Below are 22,386 nucleotides of genomic sequence, written 5' to 3' on the forward strand. Positions count from 1 at the left end.
ATTCTTGAGTGGCTACAGAAAGATGAGTAGACGAGACTTTTTCCAGGGATAATAAAAGATTTGGCCAATGGGAATTTGAGAAATATTTAAAGCACATTGTTCTGTAAATAATACAAACAAAAATTGAAATAGAGGAGTTGATATGAACTAGAATGCAATTATGCCACAGAGAGGAGATATTTTAGGAAAATATCAGCATAAATGTTGAGTAATGAGGGTGATGAGCAATAGTTTTAAATAAATGCTATCTTTAAGTATATATCACTCTCTCAACTGGCACGCAATTGATGTTCAAACAATGAGTGATGAAAGCAGTGAATAAATGAATGAATTCATTTTAAAAAAGCAGTAAATGGATATTGAATATTAAAGGAAACTTAGGAAAAATGGCCTGGAGACTATGAGAGTTGTAAGAGGCCATTTGAAGAAACTCAGATGAACATTGAAGATAAGTGTGGAGACAAGGGGGAAAAAAAGGAATTCAATGGATGTACAGAACTCCCAGGAGTGTGGGAAAAGCCCACCTATTTGAGAAAAGAGCTCGCCTAAAAGGAAGTGTGGTAAACTTCATGTCAGACATTATAGGAGATGTTCCTGACATTAAAAATGTGTACATGATAGTTTGAGATCCGAGACTTAAACTTGATATGATCTCTAATCTGGGTGTGGGAAGCACAGATGCAGATAAAGACTATGAGAATGATGTTGCCTTCTTGAAAAGGGAGAAGTGCTGAATTTGGGAATATGCTTAAGGCCCATGAACCATACATTGAGATTTTTTTTTTTTTTAATAGAGGCATGTTTTTCTTTATTTGTTTGCTTGTTTTTTTTGTTTTGTTTATACATGCACTGGGTACAGTCAGAGGGGCGGGAGGGTGAGAGAATTCACCAGAGCCAGAGCGGGGAGCAGAGCAGGCAGAAGGACCGAAGGACACTGCTGAGGGGAGCAGCGGGCGGCAGGAGAGGTCTGCGCACCATGTGGGACCCTCCTCCGGTGGCCGGGGAGCAGCCGGGGATTGAACCGGCGCCGCAGAGGCCGCGGGCAGCTTCGCAACCCAGCGCTCTACCACTGCGCCACCGGGGAGGCCCTGAACCATACATTGATATGCCTTGGTCTGAAAGATGAAAACCCTCTCAACTGGGTAAAGAAAGACTTGGTGGATTTTTTGTTTGTTGTGTTTGCGCAGAGACGTGTCTGCAGATGCAACACCTAAAAATTTATATGGCTCGTTAAAGGCTGGTCTTCCTGCTTGCACTTGGGCAAATTCAGAATAGTAAAGTTGGTTATTTTACATTGTTGGAGACCCCTGAGAAAACTGCACATTCTCTTTGTATTCCTTGGTGAGGCCCAATAGTCTTCATTTACCTAGAATTGTCTGTGTTACGTGTTTTTTATATGGTCTCTCCTCATATTTCATAAGCATATGTGAATCTAGTAGGACATTTTATTTTGTTTTTAGTAAATAATGTTGTAACATGTCCAAATAAATAAGGTCAGCCTTTTCTTTCTTTCTTTTTTTTAAGATTTATTTATTTATTTATACAAGCACTGGGTACAGTCAGAAGCGCGGCAGGGTGAGAGAATTCACCAGAGCCAGAGAGGGGAGCAGAGCAGGCAGAAGGACCGAAGTACACTGCTGAGGGGAGCAGCGGGCGGCAGGAAAGGTCTGCGCGCCATGTGGGACCCTCACCGGCTGACGGGGATCGAAGCGCTGCTGCAGAGGCTGTGGGCAGCTTCGCAGCCCAGTGCTCAACCGCTGCACCACCAGAGGAGGCCCAGCCTTTTCTTTTAATTGTAGCATTTACTATACAAAATTCTTAAGTTTATTTTTATTGTTTTAATCATGTGGTCATGGCTTTTGTGATTTTATTTTAATTTATTTATAATTTTTTAAAAGATTTTATTTATTTATACAAGAGCTGGGGTACAGGGCAGAAGTGCAGGAGGGTGAGGATTCACCAGAGACAGAGCGGGCAGCAGAACAGGCAGACAGACCGAAAGTACTGCTGAGGAGACCAGTGGGCAAGACAGGAGAGGTCTGCCACGTCATGTGGGAGACCTGGCTGGCTGGGAATCGAACTGGGGCTGCAGAGGCTGTGGACAGCTTCACAGCACCACACTCAACCCGCTGCATCACCAGGGAGGCCCCAAAATTCTTATGTTTAAATCAATAGTTCAGACTGGTATTGGTAGTCTAATTAACTATTCAGAATAATAAACCATGAGAAGTGATGACAGTGTTATTGTTATATATTGAACATAGTATGGTAGTGGTGGAGGCAGTAAGCTATTGTGTAGAGTAAAACTCAACTAGCTCAATAAATATTTTAAATAGAGAAATATAACCAAAATCAACAAAAAAAGGAAGAGATAATATTTAAATGTGGGGAGAATAATCACATAGTGTAGGGATTAGCAATGGTTTTGCCAATTATTTTTCAAGATTTTTTTCTGATCAACTCCTCTTCCAAAATTTCTCTTCATACATTACTATTGAATAAAACATTTTAGATGGTACTCCACTTTTGTCACTTAATCAAGTGTACCAATTAAACTGAACCCTGTGTTAATTATTAGAAGAGCTACACAAGAAAAAAAAAAGATTGCCTGCAGGTTTTGGATTGTTTGTTACCTTTTTTTCACATGTTATATTTAGCTGACTGCACTAAGTATATTTAAGTTGGGGCTTATTATTATAAGTCAGAAAGTCACCATGAACTAATTATTTTCAGTTCATTTATGTGATTAATGTTGAAAACTTGGAAACTTGTACATACCTTGAGTTGGCTCCAATTAATCAATGCAGAAAAAATTTCAAGGTGCCCCCAGTCCTGCTTTCAAAGCAGTGAAGTGGTTACTAGGTTTCAAACATATTGTTAGTTATTCTGGCTGGAGTAAGCACTCTTCTCATCCTCTGGCCTGGCTCTCTACAGAATACAGAGGTGCTTCCAGGGTAAGGACCAGATGTTTTTTGTATTTTTTTTAAGACTTATTTATGCATACAAGGAATGGGGTGCAGACCAGAGGTGTGGGGTTGGGGGTGAGAAGAATCACCAGAGACAGAGTGGGAAGCAGAACAGGTGGATCTACTGAAATACACTGCTGAGGGGAGAAGCTGGTGAGACAAGAGAGGTCTGCTGCGCCATGTAGGTAGCTCCTGTCTGGTGGGAGGATCGAACTTGTGCTGCAGTGGCTGGCGATAGCTTGATAGTGCTGTCTTTAACCCCTGTGCCACCAGGGAGGCCCTGTTCTTCTGTACATTTTGTTCAGATATAAGACTTTACCATAGAAGCGGGATGGCTATGAAGCTGGATGCCTGTGCTGTCTCCATATGCAGGAAGGCACATTTCTTCATCCATAGGGTCCAATAGCATTGACTACATCTCTGTCACTACAGTTTGACTTGGATAAAGACCCTCAAAATCCTTAGACAGCCATTTGCTGTTTCATTTAGAACTTCAATGGGCAGTCTCAGCACTGTTCCTCCTGGGCCAGTGTCAGCATCTCCTCTAAATCCCTGTCATCCTTTACTTTAATTGGTTCCATTAACAGGTCTTCTCAGGCCAACAGATGAGGATTCAACTGATTCATCACTTCATGAGTGTGAAAAATAGCATTTGGACCATAGTAGGGGGATGAAGAAGAGGCTGGGATGTATGAAAATGTCTTGCAGCCTTAGTTGGTAAAATATAGTAACAGATCAGATTGTTATGAACTTAAACTCCTTCATCCTAATGTCAGATAAGCATGGGATCTCAGTTTCTTCTAGTTTCCTTGTCTCCTGTTTGGAATGTTGCCAATTAACATATTACTGTTATGAACACTTTTATTTATGTTTTTTACATTTATTTTATTTTATTTTATATCTCTTTTACATCATTGTTCATTTTTAAACAATGTTTTCTTCCCCTTCCCCCCCAGGTGAAGTTCCCATAGAGTTTCCTTCACCAATGCACCTGTGCACCATCACCTCAGTCCTCTGCTCCTCCCTCCCTCCCTCCGATCCCTCTCCCTCCTCCTTCCCCTGCAGGATGTCTCTGGTTTATAATTGTGTTATGGCCACTTTAATTTTTTTTTGTATTTGCATTATAGCAAACATTATTTACTCTGTTCTTCACAGTCTAATGGCACAACCCTTATTTTAGTGTTAAGTAAAGTGAAGTCAAAGAAATTAAATGTCTTACCAAAATGGCATAAACCCAAAAGGGATAGAAAGGGAAATTTCCTATAAATGAGCATGAGAAATTGTATTAGGCTGATGAAAATATTCCAAAAGTGATTTATGGTCATACTACTTCCATATTTGCCAAATGTTATGGAATTTTATTCTTGAATATGGTAAAGATTTTATGGTCTTCAATATATCTTGATACAGATGTTTAGAAAAATTCATTCCAAAAGTCACATCATTTGACTCCAACCCTAACTGCTTATGTATATAGTGAAATACAAGAAGCTCTGGGAAAACAACAAAGATCTAGTTTGCTATAGAATTTTGGGCAAATTATGTACATTTTCTGGATAGTAGTTTTCTCAATGTAAATTGAGGTCATGGGACTTTTTATGTGACTTGTTCATCTTGAAATAATTACAAGAGTATCTAATTCTAACTCAGCAAGCTGATCATGAATTGACATGAAATGGTACAATTTGAGTTTAAAATTTGCATATCCAAAAGAATGGTTATGGAAAAGAAAGGCATGTAAATAGTGGTTGTCACTTGATAGTGGGGCTATTGGAATCTAATTATTTTCTTTATTACCATTTTACTTTTTAAATATTGTGCAATATATATGTTTGTGTAAGGAAGTGAATTTTATTGAAAAATAACTGGGGAGCAAAGAGTGTCAGGGTTCCAGTGGACTGTGATGGAAGTTTGTTTTTTACTTCGGTGCTTGGTGTGATGCAGTAACTTACTCTGAAGTATTGAGAAGCTGTCCTAAACCAATGTTACCTCAAGAAAAAATAAAAAGGAATAGTGAAAAGAAATTAGTTGTGTAAGGATATTTGATAAAGACTATTTTATAGAGAAACTTAACTGGAATAATCTGGTGTGCTGGGAGCAAAACTGAGGTTCTATTATTCTTACTTCAAGACTGGGCGAAGATAGTTTACGTTTTGCTCAGATTTCAGTTTAAAGATTACTTTGCAAACAGCTCTCAGATGTAAATCACAAACAGATTATGAACTTGTGTTTAACATATTTCTCTACATGACATGAATAAAGTGCCCATTTTGTAAATGTAAAAGCCCCCACTTAACTCACTCTGATTTTTTCTCTAATGATGTGCTATTGGCTTCTCATTACCAAACTTAACCAGAGACTTGAAGGCAAGAGAGCAGAGGAGAGATGGCTAGAGAGGAGATTTCAAGGGAAAATAGAAAAATATCTGGCATAACTATTTAGATTATTTTTTGCTTTATTAGGACAATAATCTTATTTTATCCCATAGCATTCTTCATATACCTCTAAAAATTGTCCATTCACCCTAATAAAAGAGGTATCTGTCATTTAAAAAAATCAAAGATATCAGTGGAACCCTTGCATTTCATCATAGCTCATAAGAGACCAAATGATCTAAAATATGTATGAAATTTAAAAAAAAATCAAAATTTTTCATAAATCTCATTTTAACTAGATACAATATTCCAATCATGTCGATGGAGAGTATTTTACTCTTCATTTAGAAGTGAAAACAATTATGTTAGGGAAGTAAACTGATTTGTCTGTGGTCAGAATGAATATAGATCTCACAGTCAGTTTTCCCTTTTTCTCTTTCTTAAGGACTCCTAAGAGAAACTTTATAGAACAAGGTTATAAATGCCTTTATATCCATACTCAGAGAAACATCATTTGGGTAATGGGAATTTAATCTACTTTATATTATATTACATTATCTCATATACTCAAGATTTTTTCATTCAAAAATGAGTTGCTTATAGGAAAGTCTACATACAAGGATACATGTACTACTGGGATAGAGAAAAGAGAAAACAACTGAGAATGTTTCAGTAGCTGACATAGGATTGATGGGTAAGCACTTTACCCAAATTACCTCTTTGCATTATGTCACAAAACAGGGGGTTCACAATTAGAGGGTACATGATATAATGGGAACAGAAAGTTCCTTACTGAAATGAAGAGATGACATCAAGGAACTGCTTGCCAACTTCACTGTGAGGAAAATAAGTTGAATCTTGAAGAAAAGTGAGGCATGCTCAGATGTGGACATGGTCATGACAAGTAAATGACGTTTTATGTGCAAAATAACAGAATTATAAAATCTTACAGGAGCAGGTAAAAGATTTTGGAGCAAAGAAATTGATGGCAAGTCTTGAAAATTAAGTTATAATGACATGCTCAGTCTAGACATGGAAGGTCATGGATACTAGTCAGAACATTTTTACCTTTGTTTTTGTAGATATTTAATGTCACTAAAGGTTATTGTTCAAAAGTGTGATGAGGGGGCTCCCTGGTAGCACAAGGGGTTAAGCACAGCACTGTAAAGCTGTCCGCAGTTCCTGCAGCACGAGTTTGATCCCCTACTAGGGAGGTGACTCACATGGCGTAGCAGACCTCTCCTGTCTTGCCTGCTGCTCTCCTCAGCTGTGTATTTCAGTAGATCTGCCTGTTCTGCTCCCCGCTCTTCTCTGATTAATTCTCTTACCCCAGGCATCTCTGGCCTGCACCCCAGATCTTGTACGCATAGATAAATAAATCTTTAAAAAAAAAGTATGATGTAGTCATAGCCAAGCTCAAAACAAGTTAATATAAAAGTAGATGGGATGGGGTGACCTATATAGGAGTCTGACATTTGGAAATCTCTGGGTTCATGCCAAGGTCTCTTCTCTTTATTGCCAAGCAGTCTTAGGATTTTCACACCATACATTTGAGGTGATGTTTCTTACAGTTCCATATCTTCCCACCTGTAGACATGTATGGTCAAATATTTAGTCAGTATCCACTTCAATTTTTGAAGCTAATTTCAAATCAGTATGTCCAAATAATTTTATACACACAAATATAAACTATGTCTCCCTTCTCAATAGGCTCCTTTTCTATTCATTATCTGCTCATCATCTATGCATCTACATTTATAAATCAGAAACAGAGTTCTTCTAGATACCTCCTACTGTCTTGCCAGTTGCAATCAACTGTTCAACAATTCTGCATCAAGTTATACTTGTCTTAGTAGTCCCCACTCTTTACTGTCTCTGACATACAAAAGCTTCTTCTCCTAGTCTTTGGATAACGTCAAACCCCATGCTTTCAAAATTTCATTGCCTTCCATATAATCTCAAATCCTCAATGTTACAGAAAATACTGGAGACAAGAATCAATGCAAGCAATTTATATAACTGAGAGATATTTTTGTTTAAAAAATAATGGAATTTGTTTTCAACTATATATCTGTCTTATCGAGAAACCAGAATATGTATGGCCTGATTCACCTATTCAGGCAGTATCTGTACCGTTTCAAAGAATTCATGGAGGATTCTAACTCTTCTTCTAGAGACAAGAATATAATGGATCACAAAGGCCTAATTTTTCTTCTTTCTTTTCTGCAGTGCCAAAACCACTTAGTGCATTGTGGAAAATGTTCTTAAAAATCACACCAACAGTGATTAATATCTTAAAATCTGATTTTATCAGAAAACTTGTCTCCTCATAGTATGGTGAAAGAACTGTGCTAACTCTCTCCCCTGAAAAATATTTTCTGTAGTTCCCAAAACCACATTTGCCACAGTGCATTGTAGGGTTGATCAGCGGACTCCATTTTAGGTATGAAGAAAGTTCTATCATCAATGAGTGGATGTTTACCTGACCCTATGGAAATTACCTTTTTCTCGCTTAGATCAGCCTCATTCTACACATAATTAATTAGGATTTTTGTAATTCAATTAAAATAGAAAGAATTAGAACCTCTATACTGTCAATCTATGGAGGTATGTTACTCACTGATATTTTGCTATGAACTGGAAATAAAATGAATCTGTGGCGATCAGTATTCAGAATGGGAGAATTAGTTAATATTTGAAGGAAAGTTCCACATCTTGCATGAAATAAATTGGTTTATTGTAAAACTAGATGTCTGTCTTGTTGAATTGAGCTCTCTGAATAGGTATCTCAGGAGCCCTTTGAATTGCCAGAACTAAAACTCATAAACATTCATTAATATAATACTTTGGGACATATTTTCCCTTTTCCAAAACATTGCAGTTGCTGTAAGAAAACATTTTCCATATCAGAAAGATAAATTCAAATACTGGAAGTAATTAAAAAGAGAAGAAAAACATGTTTTTAAGTGTTATCTCTGTGTAACAACTGGTGGAGGAGTGATATAAGAGCTTGATAAGGGATTTATACCGTTATTAGTCTCTTTAGGATAAAGAGGAACAGGTTAGAAACTTTTTCGTTTACCATTTGCATTCCTCTTTCATCTTTCTGATCCAAACTAAATCTGTATCTATGGATTGATATGTATTACAAACACTACCACTTGAACACATCTGTGAAGAGACATACTGTGCACGCTTCATCACTGGTTAAAGCTTTCAAAAAACACAGTTTCAAAAAGAGATTCATTCAGGGCCCTCCTAGTGGTGCTGGTGGTTGCGCACATGGCTGTGAAACCCTCCACAGCCTCTGCAGCGCCGGTTAGATCCCGGCCTGCCGTTGAGGGTCTCATATGGTGCGGCAGACCTTCTGTCGTGCCCTCTGCTCCCCTCAGCAGTGTATTTCATCAGTCTGCCTGTTCTGTTGCCCACGCTGTCTCTGGTGAATCCTCTCACCCTCCCGCGCAAATGGCCTGTAGCCCGGTTCTTGCATATATAAATAAATAAATCTTAAAAAAAAAGTCATTCAACCATGGAAAATAGAAGATTTGGTTATCTGTGGTATAACATCGACCTTTTATGAGTCTTCTAAGTGCACAGAAAATTCTGAGATAGCCAAACTGAGTGTGGTTCTACAGCCTGGCTAAATGCTTCCCAGATGGGGTTCACATGATGGAGTAGTATCTGCTAAATAAAGCTTTGGTGAGATGAAGAGATAAAGACAAGCAAACATTTTACAAGCAGTGAAGCTGTGTTTAGAACCTGCCACTCTGAAACACGGCCTTAAATTTTCCTACTTGCTAATAGGCACAGACCATCTGTTCATTCAACAAGTAGTGGTAAACGTCACTGTACAAGACTTTTTTTTTTTTTTTAAATGGACGGCATATGCTATTGAACAAAGTTCACAGAACCTCTATCCTCCTGGTGCTTACACTTTCAGGAAGGGAAGACTGATAACTACCAATCTCTGTATGTATGTGATATGGAGAAAAGTCTAGTTAAATTGAGAAGGGGAACTAAGAGTGAAATTTTAAATAAAGTATTCACAAAAGACCTCTGAGCAAAAAGTTTCATTTAAATAAAGACTTGGAGGAGGTGAATGAATAGGACTTGAGAATGACTATGAAAGAGAATCTAAGCAGAGGGAAAGCAAATGAAGATACTCTGAAACAGGAAAATATCTAATTCCTGATAAATGTCAGCAGTAGCAAGAAGTTTAGTGTATAGTTGAGGGAGTCTAGTTAAAGAGTTAAGTGGGAGGGAATATTCATAGAATTTTTGTAAAAGAGTTTTTGCTGCATTCAGAATGAGATATTACAGGAGCAGTTTGAAAGAAAATAGCATGTCCCAATTTGTTTTAATGTGATTATTCTACATTCTGTATATAGATTTGAGAAACTCAAGAGGGTCAAAGAGGAAGAAATAGGATATCCAGTCAGGATATAATCACAAGAAACTAGTTTGATTGGTTTGATATAATTTGAAAGAGAGAAAGTAGCAAAGAGAATTTGGACACTGGATACATTTTTAAATCAGCATCTTTTGAGTGTTTAGATGTGGGCTTGCAATAAAGGAGGATGTCTTCAAGATTTTTCACAAAATATCCAAAAGGATGGAGTTACTATGAATTGAGATGGAGAGACTGAAGGAAGACTTAATGGCAGAACAGATATCTACACATACTATTTTGAAATGCTTATTAAATAACAATCTCTTAAAGTGAATTTGGATATATGTCTTTGGTGTTCATAGGAGAGATTAGGCTGGAAATATATTTTGTAAATTGTGCTAGGTTGAAAAATGTCTTCCAAAATTCTTTCTGGATTCTCAGAATATGACCGTATTTGTAAATAGTATTGTTGGAGATGTAAGATGAGGTCATACTGCAGTGGGGTAAACTCTTAACTTATAATGTGTGTTCTCTTAAGAGATGAGAAAACAAACACATGAGGGGAATGCCATTATTACAACGGGGCAGAGATTGAACAATATGTCTCTAAGCCAAGGAACAAGGATTGCCAGCAACACTGGGGAAAAAGGGAAAGGCAAGGAGTAGCTTCTCCTTCTTTCAGATAGAGACAAGCCTGCCAATGCCTGGATTTCAAACTTTTATTTTCTAAAACTACATGAGAGTAAATTCATGTTGTAGGTTTCCCAATTTATGGTGTTTTGTCATAATAAAATGGAAAATGATCAGGGTATACCAGTTATTTAAAGTCAAGAAACTAGATCAAATTTCCCAAGGGAGTAAGTGTAGGTAGAAAAAGGATGAAGTTCAGTAGCCAAGCCATAGTACATGAAGTTTTAGATTTCAAGGAGAGGAAGAAAAAATGACTAAGAGGTAGTCAGAAAATTGGTAGAAAAACAGAAGAATGTAGTATTTTGGAAGCCAAATAGAGAGAACATATTAAGAAATATGTTAGATGCTGCAAATAGGTAAAATAAGATGAAAATATAGAATTTCCTATTGGTTTCAGTAATGTAGCTGCTACTGTTAACCATACTGTTGAATTAAGTCATGTTGAAAATGAATTTGACACCATTTTTGAAATCTCTAAGAAAATGCTTTATATAAGAAAATTTCTAAGTCAATAGAAACTGACAGGTATGATTAGATGGGATAAGCAGGATGTGGTGACAATTTTCAGGAAAGCAATTCAGGTAAACTGAGGAAGCATAATAACTATAGTTCTCAAAAAAGTAGAGCTGAGAGAATAACCTGGAGAACTTCTATTTCATAAGCTTGTATTTTAATGGGTCCTTGTTATTTTGCCTGTTTCACTTCTCCTTTCTGTTATAAAATAAAAGAGAAAAGACAAAAGGAGAAAAGACAAAGAAAGCCACAAATACAAAAGGAAGGCGAGAAAGTGAAACTCATATGGGACCATTCTCTTTATTGTCCCCATGTGAGAATTGTTGATGATAGAATGCAGAACACCAGCCAGGCTTCTTTGTCAACAGCACTGATGTTCCCCCACTGTAATCCTCTGTTTTGAAACCAATCTGCAATTCTCCTGACATCAGTTTTCAATTTATTACCCCAGGTGGGTTGGTCCCTGAGGAAAATAAGCCTATATATGCATGCAGTAGCTGAAATAACTAGTAGGGTTAGTTAATGAAACTGAGAATGTCATGGGCCAGTTAATATTCATATATTTGAAGGGAGCATCTCTGTTTAACCTGGAGGCTATATTTCATTAGATTTATGCAATGTAACACAATACCTGGAAACTGAATGAAACTGGTATTGTTTTGTTAAATATTTGCAGTTTTTGCTTAAGCTTCAGACAAAAAGTCTGTCCATTTTTGACACAGGAAATAGTTCTCTCTCAGTTACTAAAATTTTTCTCATTGTGGTCACTATGTCTTAATGTAATGGTATAGGTAATTCATTTGGATAGTCAAATAAGAATTTACCCCCCCACACACACACAAGAACTAAAGCAACTTTTTTTTTTTAAAGATTTATGTATTTATGCATACAAGAACTGGAGTACAGGCTAGAGGTGTGAGGGGGTGAGAGGATTCACCAGAGACAGAGTGGGGAATAGAACTGCACCATGTGGATAGCCCCCTGGCCAGCCAGAGATGGAACTCATGCTGCAGTGGCTGTGGATAGCTTCTTAGTGCTGTGCTTAACCCCTTTTGCCACCAGGGAGGCCCCTAAAGCAACTTTTGTTAAAAGTCTTGGGCAGTTGTAACAACTTAAACTAATGATTGTACTAGGGTTTGGAGTTGTATTTCTGTCTGTGGCATGCAGAATTATATGGATAGCACAAAGTGTCCCGGAGTGAAACACTATGCTAGAAGACAATGGAACATAATTTGCAGGTAAATCTAAAGAAGGAATCTGTTCTTGTTATTTTTTAAAACACAGAGACATTGAATATCTTGCTAAGCAAAATATGTTCAAAAGGATCAAGTGAAGATACTACCAACGTATACTAATATCTAAAATCCATCAGATCTTTCAGTCTACTGATACAGAACATATGGCAGGAGATCTTAGGTGTCTGTGCCAGAGGACAGACAATGAGATCTAGTGAAACTTTAAGAAGTCAGTTACAGGGGTAAACTGTGCCACTGTTTCTACCTATGTCTCTTATGTTTTATAGACATACCATTATATCTATTGTTTCATCTTTCTTTTTGAAAATTGGAAAGATTACAGAGTCTTTCATGTGAATCCTGTCACTTTTTGATACAGAGAAAAGCACAGGGGAGTTAAAGAATGGTTCAAGAAACAGTTATTCTAGGAGATGGTGCATGCACACACATACTTATAAGATTCCATCACAAAATACTTACAATCCATCACATTTATGAAGCACTGGACATGTATATCCCACCAATACTTTGATGCTCCAAACCACACATTAATCCATTTCAGATTATAGGGGGTACTACAATTTAAAAATCAATTTGTCAGTTCTCCTTTGTTTAAAATACTATTTCCAATATTTATTTGCTCATGGAATCCACTCCCCCCTTTTTTTTCAGAATAGTATCTTCAACACATATTGGAAAATGCAACTTTTGGAGGAATTTCTGATCTATTATCTTGTTTCAACATTTGTCTTTTGATTTAAAAGTCTACTGTATAATATATTTTATTTTATAGAAACTTGATCTTTGTTAGTTATTAGAGTGAAATTGCCCATTTGAATATATTAAACCAGCAGTCTCAAACTCAAATGCACATAAGGTTCAAGAAATTAATAAAATCACAAAATAGCTGGCTGAAAGTCAATAGGTAGTTGTGATGCCTATGGGTAATTGGAGAGTTTTTTTACTTGCCTACAGTTGCACATAATGTTTTTTCTAAACTGTCAAAAAATACACAAACTTCCTCTTTCATATCTGTCTATCTATCTATCTATCCATCTATCTCCACCTTGAGAGACAGAGTGTGTTTGCATAATTCAGGTTGTGAGTCTTCATTTTCAATCCTATTCCTGATCAATCTTGTCATTAAGGCTGAGAATTCCAATATGTTTTTCTTGATGACATTCAATTACCTGTTCATTAGTAATTTTCATGAAAGAAGGAAGACAAATATTGTAAATAATGGATAAGCCATAAAGGTCCATCCAAATTAAATTACTAGACCAAATCATTTTTAAACTTTATATTTACTTGGAAGAGCAGAAGTATACTGATATATCCAAAATGTCCACACTCTTAAGGAAAACAGAATAGGGAAGATAAAGAAAACTATTTCACAGCATGAGGCCCTAAACTCAAATCCCCATGTAATTATTATGAGCTTTCCTGATCCCTATATACAGTAAGGATAACACACTCATATAAATAAGGTAATTATAGAACTTATTCATATATAAAGAACTTATCCAGGGGCTTCCCCGGTGGCACAGTGGTTGAGCGCTGGGTTGCGAGGCTGCCCGCAGCCTCTGCAATGCCGGTTCGATCCCCGGCCACTGGGTGAGGGTCCCAGATGGTGCGCAGACCTCTTCTGCTGCCCGCGGCTCCCCTCAGCAGTGTACTTCGTCAATCTGCCTGCTCTTCTCTCCCCTCTGGCTCTGGTGAATTTTCTCACCCTCCTGCGCTTCTGACTGTACCCAGTGCTTGTATAAATAAATAAATAATAAATCTTAAAAACAAAACAAAACAAAAGTATTCATATCTGCTTCAATTTCTTCTGGTGTTTAAATGTCTAAATTACATATCACAGGATAAATGAATTAATCAGGCTTTTTATACCACTAGCCTCTGTGGCTAACACCTGTGCTAATGCAGAAGGCGCGTGGGGCGGGGCACGGGTGACTGCTCGTGGACACCTGGAGCATGGGTGTGTGCGCATGTGCAAGTGTGCACACGTGAGCCTAGAGGCTGTGATAAAGGCAGCGGCAGTGGCAACAGTGAAGAGCATGAGCTGCCTCTTCTGCAGAAGAGGCGAGACCACCAGATGACACGAGAAAGGACTCCAGAGAGAGCCCAGAGGAAGAGGGTAAAGATTTGTGGGGGGCTGGGAAGTTCAGTTGCTGCCCTACCCCTGCCAGCCTCCTTGCCTGCCAGTCTCCCTGCCTGCCAGTCTCCCTGCCTGCCAGTCTCCCTGCCTGCCAGTCTCCCTGCCTGGTGTGCCTGGATACCTGGTTCCCTGAGAGAGTGTTGTTCCTGAAAAATCCACTGAGGGCTCCAGGACTTTATCCATGTGCCTGACTCCATAGTGAACCCACCCTGTACTACCTGGCACAAGACATGTCTTACCCAAATGGGTAGCAAAAGCTAACCTAAGAGCCAGAAATTGTGCTAGCAGATCCTGACTGTCATGAGGCAAGGAAACAGACAGTGCTGATGGGAAATGAGAGACTAAGTATGGAACTGGGTTTTGTGACTGAGAAGTTCCAAGATCTGCAGTTAGTAAGTGGATGAGGCTCACCCAAATACAAAGGGCAAGGCATTTTACTTTATCAATTTAAATGTTAATCTAATACAAAAACCTCCTTACAGAAATACCCAGAATAATCTTTAGACAATTATCGGAGCATCCCATGGCCCAGAAAACTTTACAAAAATTTAACTGTCATAATTCTTCAAGTCTTGCTTATGTCTAACAAATATTTTTTTTTTCTATATAGCTTATGGAATCTCTTACATTCATCTTCCAGGGTCATTTCCTTAGTGAGGGTATCCCTAGTACATTGATGTTTCCTGGGTTTACCCAGAATACCTCTTACTTAATTGTCATAAACCTTGTTCACCTTATAATTAGGTATTTATTTTTGAGTTTATTTATTGAATAATACATTTCACTAGACAGTAAAGTCCATGAGGGAAGATAGTTTCTCTCTCTCTCTGTGTCTCTCTGTCTGTCTCTCTCTCCTTATTGCTACAAAATTGTCAATTCCTGGTATAGTGCATGTGCTCAAAACACATTTGTTAACTAAGTTATTTGGAGATTAAGTAGCCATCAAGGCCACTGTGAAAGAGGAAATGTGCCTACATGACTTTCATTACCCATGTGCTTTCAGATCTATTCCCTGCCATCCCTGTTATATCCTTATCATGGGACCTGCCACTGAAGACTGTATTTTACAAACTCTATCTTCTATTGGGTAAGTTTGATCAATGAGAAGCACTGGCCAGAGAAGGATAGTTTGGAGAAAGGAAGCAGTTGAGGGTATTTCCCTCTTTTGTACCTCCATTCTGGCTCCAGCTTCTACTAGGCAGGATATCTGTGGTACTGGCTCCAACTGATTACCCCCCACCCCCCCCCACCCCCCACCCCCGCTTCAGCAATACCATCTCTTCAATTGTTCCTTCAGGCCTAGATGTAACAGCAGCTTTCTACTGTTACTACTCTCTAAATTGCCTCACTGTCCTTTGATTAGGACCTTAGCTCTTCTAACCTGTTTCTCTGTGTAACATGTTTCTCAAATTAAATCCCCATGACTTGAAGCCCATAGAAGTTTGTTTCCCAGATAGAACCCAGGCTGATACACAGAGAATTGAGTTCTTTGCCTTCAATTGTCAAGTCTTATTGGAAAAATATGAAAGAGCAACGATTCTATCAATAAAGACATTAGTGCTGGAATGTTGTTTGTACGTGACCTGTTGTTCCAATACTTCTAATGTAGTGGCAACATGTGAACCAAGTCATGTGGAGTTATATGGTTTGTAATGATCTAAGCAAGGAGACTGGGCCTTGCCACCAGTCTTACTAAATTCAGAGACTGTTAAAGGGAGTTGCCTTAGTTTCATGGGGCTGCCACAATAATGTAGCAAAAACTGGCAGCTTAAAGTAACATAGTCTTATTATCTTACCTTATGGGAGGCTAGAAGTCAGAAATCAAAGTGGTAACAGGGTCACACTCTTATAAGTTCTAAAGAAAACTCCTTCCTTACCCCTTCCCACTTCAGAAAGCCACACACACTTCTTAGTTATATATGGCAGTCTCTGTCCATCTTCACATAACTGTCTTCCCTCTGTGTCTGTCTGGGCCATATTTCCCTCTTTGTAAATGTACAACAGCCATATTGGATTGAGACCCATCTTGATCCTATTTACAAAGACCCAAGTGCAGGTATTGGGATGAGAATTTTAACAATTTTAAGAATTTTCTCAGGGAAAATTCAACCCATAGCAGGAAGGATGTAGATGCTGTAAAATCACTCTTTCTATTGCTTCTTTCCAGAACTCACTGTTACTCCAGATTCCCAACTATTTTCTGGTATATGGAAGAATGTAGCTTTTCTATATATGATCATTCTCTAGGTCTTTATCATTATCAGCACTCCCTGAAATTCCTCTGTGAAAATTATAATAACTCTTATTTTGATTGGGGGATCAAAAAATACAAAGAACCTCTGGAATAGAGCAATTAACATGTTCAGTACTTCTGAACAACTTGACCTGTTTACTGCCAGGCAGCCATGCTTATTGAACCTTTCATAGATACTGAAAAATAGCTGCCTTATTACACATCCTACATTGTAAACTTCTTAATGATTCAGCAGATCTCACCATAAAATATCAGAATCAAGCTGAAAAAGACAATATTCTATTGGTTTCCTGGGACTCCTGTCTTCAAATCTCCTTCTAACATTTTCTGACCTAAAGGGAATTCATTTACTGTCTCTAAACATAGCTTCTAAATTCATTATTTTAAGATCTATTATTTACTGTACTGGTTAGTAAGCTTTTATCTCTTATTTATGATCAGGTATGTTTTAATTAGAAATGGGTTGGAAGTCATCCAGCTAGGTGGGCGCCGTGGTCCCTGTTGTAAATTGATCTTACAAACACCTGCTTGTTGTGTGAAGTTATGCAAAAATCATCCTTGAGCTGTTGCATTTTCTTCTTTTTTTTCCCCTTTCATTTTTCAACTTTTGAAGCACTGTGGAACTTGCCAATTAAATCAAGAAAACATAAATAAATCTCTCTGAATTTGAAAAGGATAGAAGAATCTTTGTTTAAAGCATCATTCTCTTGACTAAATTATAATTAAACATTTTCATGTGCTGTGAGAGATTTTGGTGTATTAACCATAAGGTGTTTGATGGGGAGAGTGTTATCCTAGTATTGATAAGTACAGCACAAGAAACAGAAATTTTATAACCTAAAGCAAGAGGACAAATAGAGGGATAGAAAATTAAAAAAAAAAATCAGACATAGTTTTTAAAAGCCTATAGCCTAAAGTTCATATTTTTAGAACAAGTTCAGAGTAAAAGTTTTCATCACTTAATTTATAATGCCATTATGGACAGATTACCTCCAGTTCACAGTATGCTTTTTGAAACAATGAGGTAAGTAAATACCTTGCACTGAATTTCTCGAAGGCCAAGTTAAGTCATTACATCTAATGTATTTGGCTGTTTTTTAATATGCATATGTTGGTGACTATATGTGGCTATTTTACTCTATTCCCCGGAGTGTAAGTTGAAAAATCTGAATTTCAGTGTTGAACTAGTCACTCTGCATATACATTCAACTCTCAATTACATGCGCTAATAGAGAGGAACAGTTGCATGATTGATTCAAAGAAAAAGAGATTATTCACAATTGTCTTCAGATTGTATTATATCACTTTGCTGCAGCAGAATTGCCTTCCCCATTCTGTCTTGCTCCAACTATTCAATGAGTTTACATTGGTTCATCGTGAGGTGGGAGGCAGTCATGGTGGGTCTCGTAGTGGGAAGAGTTAGAAATGAAACAGTTCCTGCACATAAACTCAAAGTGAAAAAACATACAATATAGTAAGTTAAATTTTGACCTTTCTGTTAATTAACTTCTGAAATAGTAGAGTAATGGTCACTGTGACCAGTTTGTTCTGTTTTTCTCTTCTGTCAGCTGAGTCTTCCCTTGGCTTCGAAATTAAATGAAAACCAGGCAGAATAAGAGGACAGACTAAATAATGGTTCTGTTTCAGGAATATGCTTGTAACCATTAAGATATTCAGTGGATCTTGCCTGTGGACATTCAGACAAGTGACTTTATTCTTTCTATTTTCTGTTCTGTAAAATGGGAATAAATTTCTTCCCTATTAGTAGTTAGCTATTTTAAAATTATAAATTAGTTGATTTTATCAAATTTAACCTATAGCATAAACTTAGGGAAAATAATTACAGAAGAATATATTGTATTTCTTTGGGAGTATAGACCTGGAGTCTGGACCATTAGTCTATCTGATAAGTTGCTCTGTAGTCAAGAATATGACTAGTGGGTCAATTAACATAACTCACTTGAATCATTCTGACTTTAGGGGTCAAAATTTAAGGAACTGAATCTTTCCTTATGCTCAATATCTGAAATTCAATGACTTTTACTTATTCAACTGAATTAAACTAAATTAAAATTAATGTAATGTTATAAATTTCAAATCAGGGAGAAAACTTGGTAGAAGCGAGATAGGTTTGCTTTTTACTGTGGTTAAAGGTACTTTATGGAAAACTTTTAATCTGTTCATTCTCTTATTAATTAATGTACACATTTATAAATTCAATTAATGTGTAAAATGATACCTGTTTTTTTGTAATTAAAAAACTATTAAATATAAGAGATTGTGCTAGGCATAATATAGCAAAATGATAGGCTAATGTAGTTTACTTAAGTAGTAAAACAAATGTGACATTAGACAAAAGATAGCAAAAAAGATTTTTAAAAAAAGATAGCAAAATTAAATCTATCAGCTATCTATGGTAGAATTATTATGATTAGTGTTGTAAGTTCAAGTGGGAAGAACTGGAATGGGTGGAATTGGAAATAGACTTTGAAAAACATATTGGGAGTCTGATTTTGAAAAAACCTTGAGTAATAGGTAAAAAAGTTTGAGATTTGTCCTACTGTTATAAACGGACCATTATGTATTGTGAGTAGTACCTTATTTTCTCCACCCTGATATAAAGATATGAATTCAGTGGGACTAAAAGAACAAGGAAGATGTAGTGAGAGATTTTCACATCTTCCCTAAGATGTGTTTGCTTGTAAAAGATATACTTCCCTAGAGCTTATATTTCAATAACCAAAGAAAGTTTTGTAGCTGTACCTAAAGTCAAGTACTGTAATTCTAAGTACAGTTCTACTTTATATTCTGGAAGGGGGAAAACTGGAAATGCTGGAATAGCATAAAGCCTGTCATAAACAGTTATTGCATGCCAGCCATTATTTTAATAAATATATGTGAATTTTTATTTGCATGCATTAATTAACACAAACATTCTAACACATAGAGACAAATGAGCATCACCTCTTTGCAGATGACTAAGTCTAGAGGAGACTGAGTTACTCTACAAGCATAAAGAGAAGATGGGGGAATGTTGCAGTTCATGTGGCTACATTGCATGCATCTTAACTCTAATGTTATGCTTTCTCTTTAAGCATTATTTCACCAAGTAACATTCATATTTTCAATGAAATAAAACTATAGCTAAGAGGATAAAATATTAATGAGCAGAAAATTGTGATCTTCTATGAGGAAAAATAATGTCTATAAGCACTTGCCAGTTTCAATAAAATCCTTTCACAATATAAGTTTCTGTTCTAAACTTGGTTGTGGAAATCTAGTAACCGAAAAACCAGAAATGAAAAACAGAATTAGACTTTGATATGTTAAAACCTTGATATAATTGAACATTTTAAATAAATAAATCTTAAAGATAGTCATCTTTTTTGATCAGGTTAAATAAGTGGAAAAAATAATTATCACATCAAATTAATATGGTAGAAAAAGTAATAGAAAAATATTTTTAATATCATATTTTGTCTCCCTCTACTTGTTCTTTGTCAGGAATTGGCAGGATCACCTTAAACATTGTGAGCATTGCGAGAGGAAATGGTTTAAGCAAGTCTCAGTTTATTTAGGAAAAAAGCAAAAACAAGATTTATGAAATGATAATAAATGTAAAATAGTGTTATAAATAAATCATGTCATGACATTATACTTGGGGGCTTCATCATTCAGGAAAGGCATATGCTGTCCAAGAAATACAGCCTCCAGAGTACATCATTTTAAGATGGAGTATTTACTGAGCACATTAGCAGAGCTTAGTCTCTTATTTATGATCAGTTTGGTTTTAATTGGAAGTGGGCTGGAAGGCATCCAGGCAAGTAGCTATGGCCTTTGGATTTCTCAGAACTCAGCCATATTGCTCTTTGAAAACTGTTCACACTACTAGGATATAGGCAAGGTCTAATCAGATGTCTTGAAAAACTGATCAGCATCCTCCTGTCATATATCATCCAAATCCAAGGAAGACTTTCATTTAAGATGATATGACAAGTTCATCAGATGAAAAGGATATAGCAAAAAGCAGGGCAAATGTGCATATCATAATTGTGCTCAACGAAAAAAAATAAACGAGGATCTGAATGTTTGCATGTCCTCTACAGTTCTATACAATAATGTAGTAACAGGAGTCTGAGAAAAAGAAATTACACCATGAAAACCCTCATAAAAGCAATTATGACAGAACAACCAAGTGCACCATGAATCCTCACTTGTTCTAGATACTGGCCAAAGAAAGCCCTCTGTGCTAATATTGAACAATCTTTCCTCTTTTGAAATGTCCCCAACCCGCTTGCCCTCTTGCAGCCAACAAACAACAGCCAAATGTTTTTGAAGATCAATGAAATCTCCCAATTTCTAAAAACCCTACTTAGTATTTCCTCTTCCTATTTCTTACTACCTACTCTCCCTTCAACAACTTTGACCCCCCCTTCTGGAAAAAAAAAAAAAGGTGGTGGAAGATGGGTACACTGGTAGCAAGGTTATGAATAAAGAACTTGCTAAATTTGTCACTGAGTTAGTTTTGTCTGTTTGACAGGTATCTTGACACCACGCTTGAATTCTGCCCATGTAGCTGCGATTTTTGACTTTTGAGCAGGAGTGGTGCAAGGAGCTGCCCCTTGTGTGATCAGTTGATCAAGGCAGTAAGTCTTCTTCTCTGGTGTGTTACCCTTGTCTAGGAGTGCCTCTAAATCACACTATGTCTAAAAATGGCTCTAAATTCTCTGCCATTTTGCTCATTTGCTCATACCTGGATATTTGCATTTTTGGTAAGTTTCCCTTTTTGGCTTATGTTCTTGGTGATTTGTTTCTAGTAGTCGTCCCTTTAAATGGTGGTTAGTCATAAAGACGAGTTTCAAGGGATGAGTCTGTTGTTCCAGCAGCTTTCTAAGCTGAGGAGTTTGGATTTTTCTACAGGCCTGTCTCCTCTGAGGGCACCAGAATTTGTTGTTGGTTCTCAGAAAAGCTGGATGAGAGCCCACTCCACCCTAGCTATTCATCCAGATAATCTGCTAAATCTGGTTTGATGGTTCACTGGTGAGGGCAAGGTTGGGAGTGAGGGAGGTAGATTGTCAAATCAGTGTTTAGAGGTGACTGACCTTTAAGTCAGGGGTTTGAGACACTAATCTCTTTCTTTCTCTCTCTCTCTGTCTCTCTCTCTCTCTCTCTCTTTCTCTCTCTCTCTCTCACACACACACACACACACACACACACACACACATGCGCGCACACACACCCCTGCTCCCCAGGGACTGTGCCCAGCTCTCATGTGTTCTTACTCTTAACCTCCTTCACCTCTGAGAAAATTCTGACTTTCTATATGTACTATCACAATGCTAACTTTTGTGCCTACCTCTCTAAATAGCAGAATCTTACCAATGCCATTTAGAGAATGCCAGTGGGTCCCCAATGCCACTTTGAGGAGCATTTGATTTAGCAAAAATTACTCATTTGAGAGATATCTTAGAAAAAAGGAAATAAAATTGCTTAGGCTCAATGGGAAAATTATTTAATTAGTACATTGACGCTTTTAAGTGAAATTCTGACTAGCTTTTCTACAAGATTATTTGGCCAAATATTGAAATGATTTTGATGATACTAAACAAGGGATGGCTTTCTCCATTAAAATCACACCTCCTCTCCACACCCTGTACCATTTCTCCACCTTGTGTCACTCACCCTTCAGGCCCACCTCTTTTTCCTGTGTCTCCTGAAACCTTCCCTCATATACTTCCAAGTTTTATCAGCCAACTCCAACTCCCTTTATGGATCCACTCAGCTCATGAACTTAGTACATCC

Source organism: Talpa europaea (genome assembly GCF_964194135.1).
Source record: "Talpa europaea genome assembly, chromosome: 13".
NCBI classification, from domain to species: Eukaryota; Metazoa; Chordata; class Mammalia; order Eulipotyphla; family Talpidae; genus Talpa; species Talpa europaea.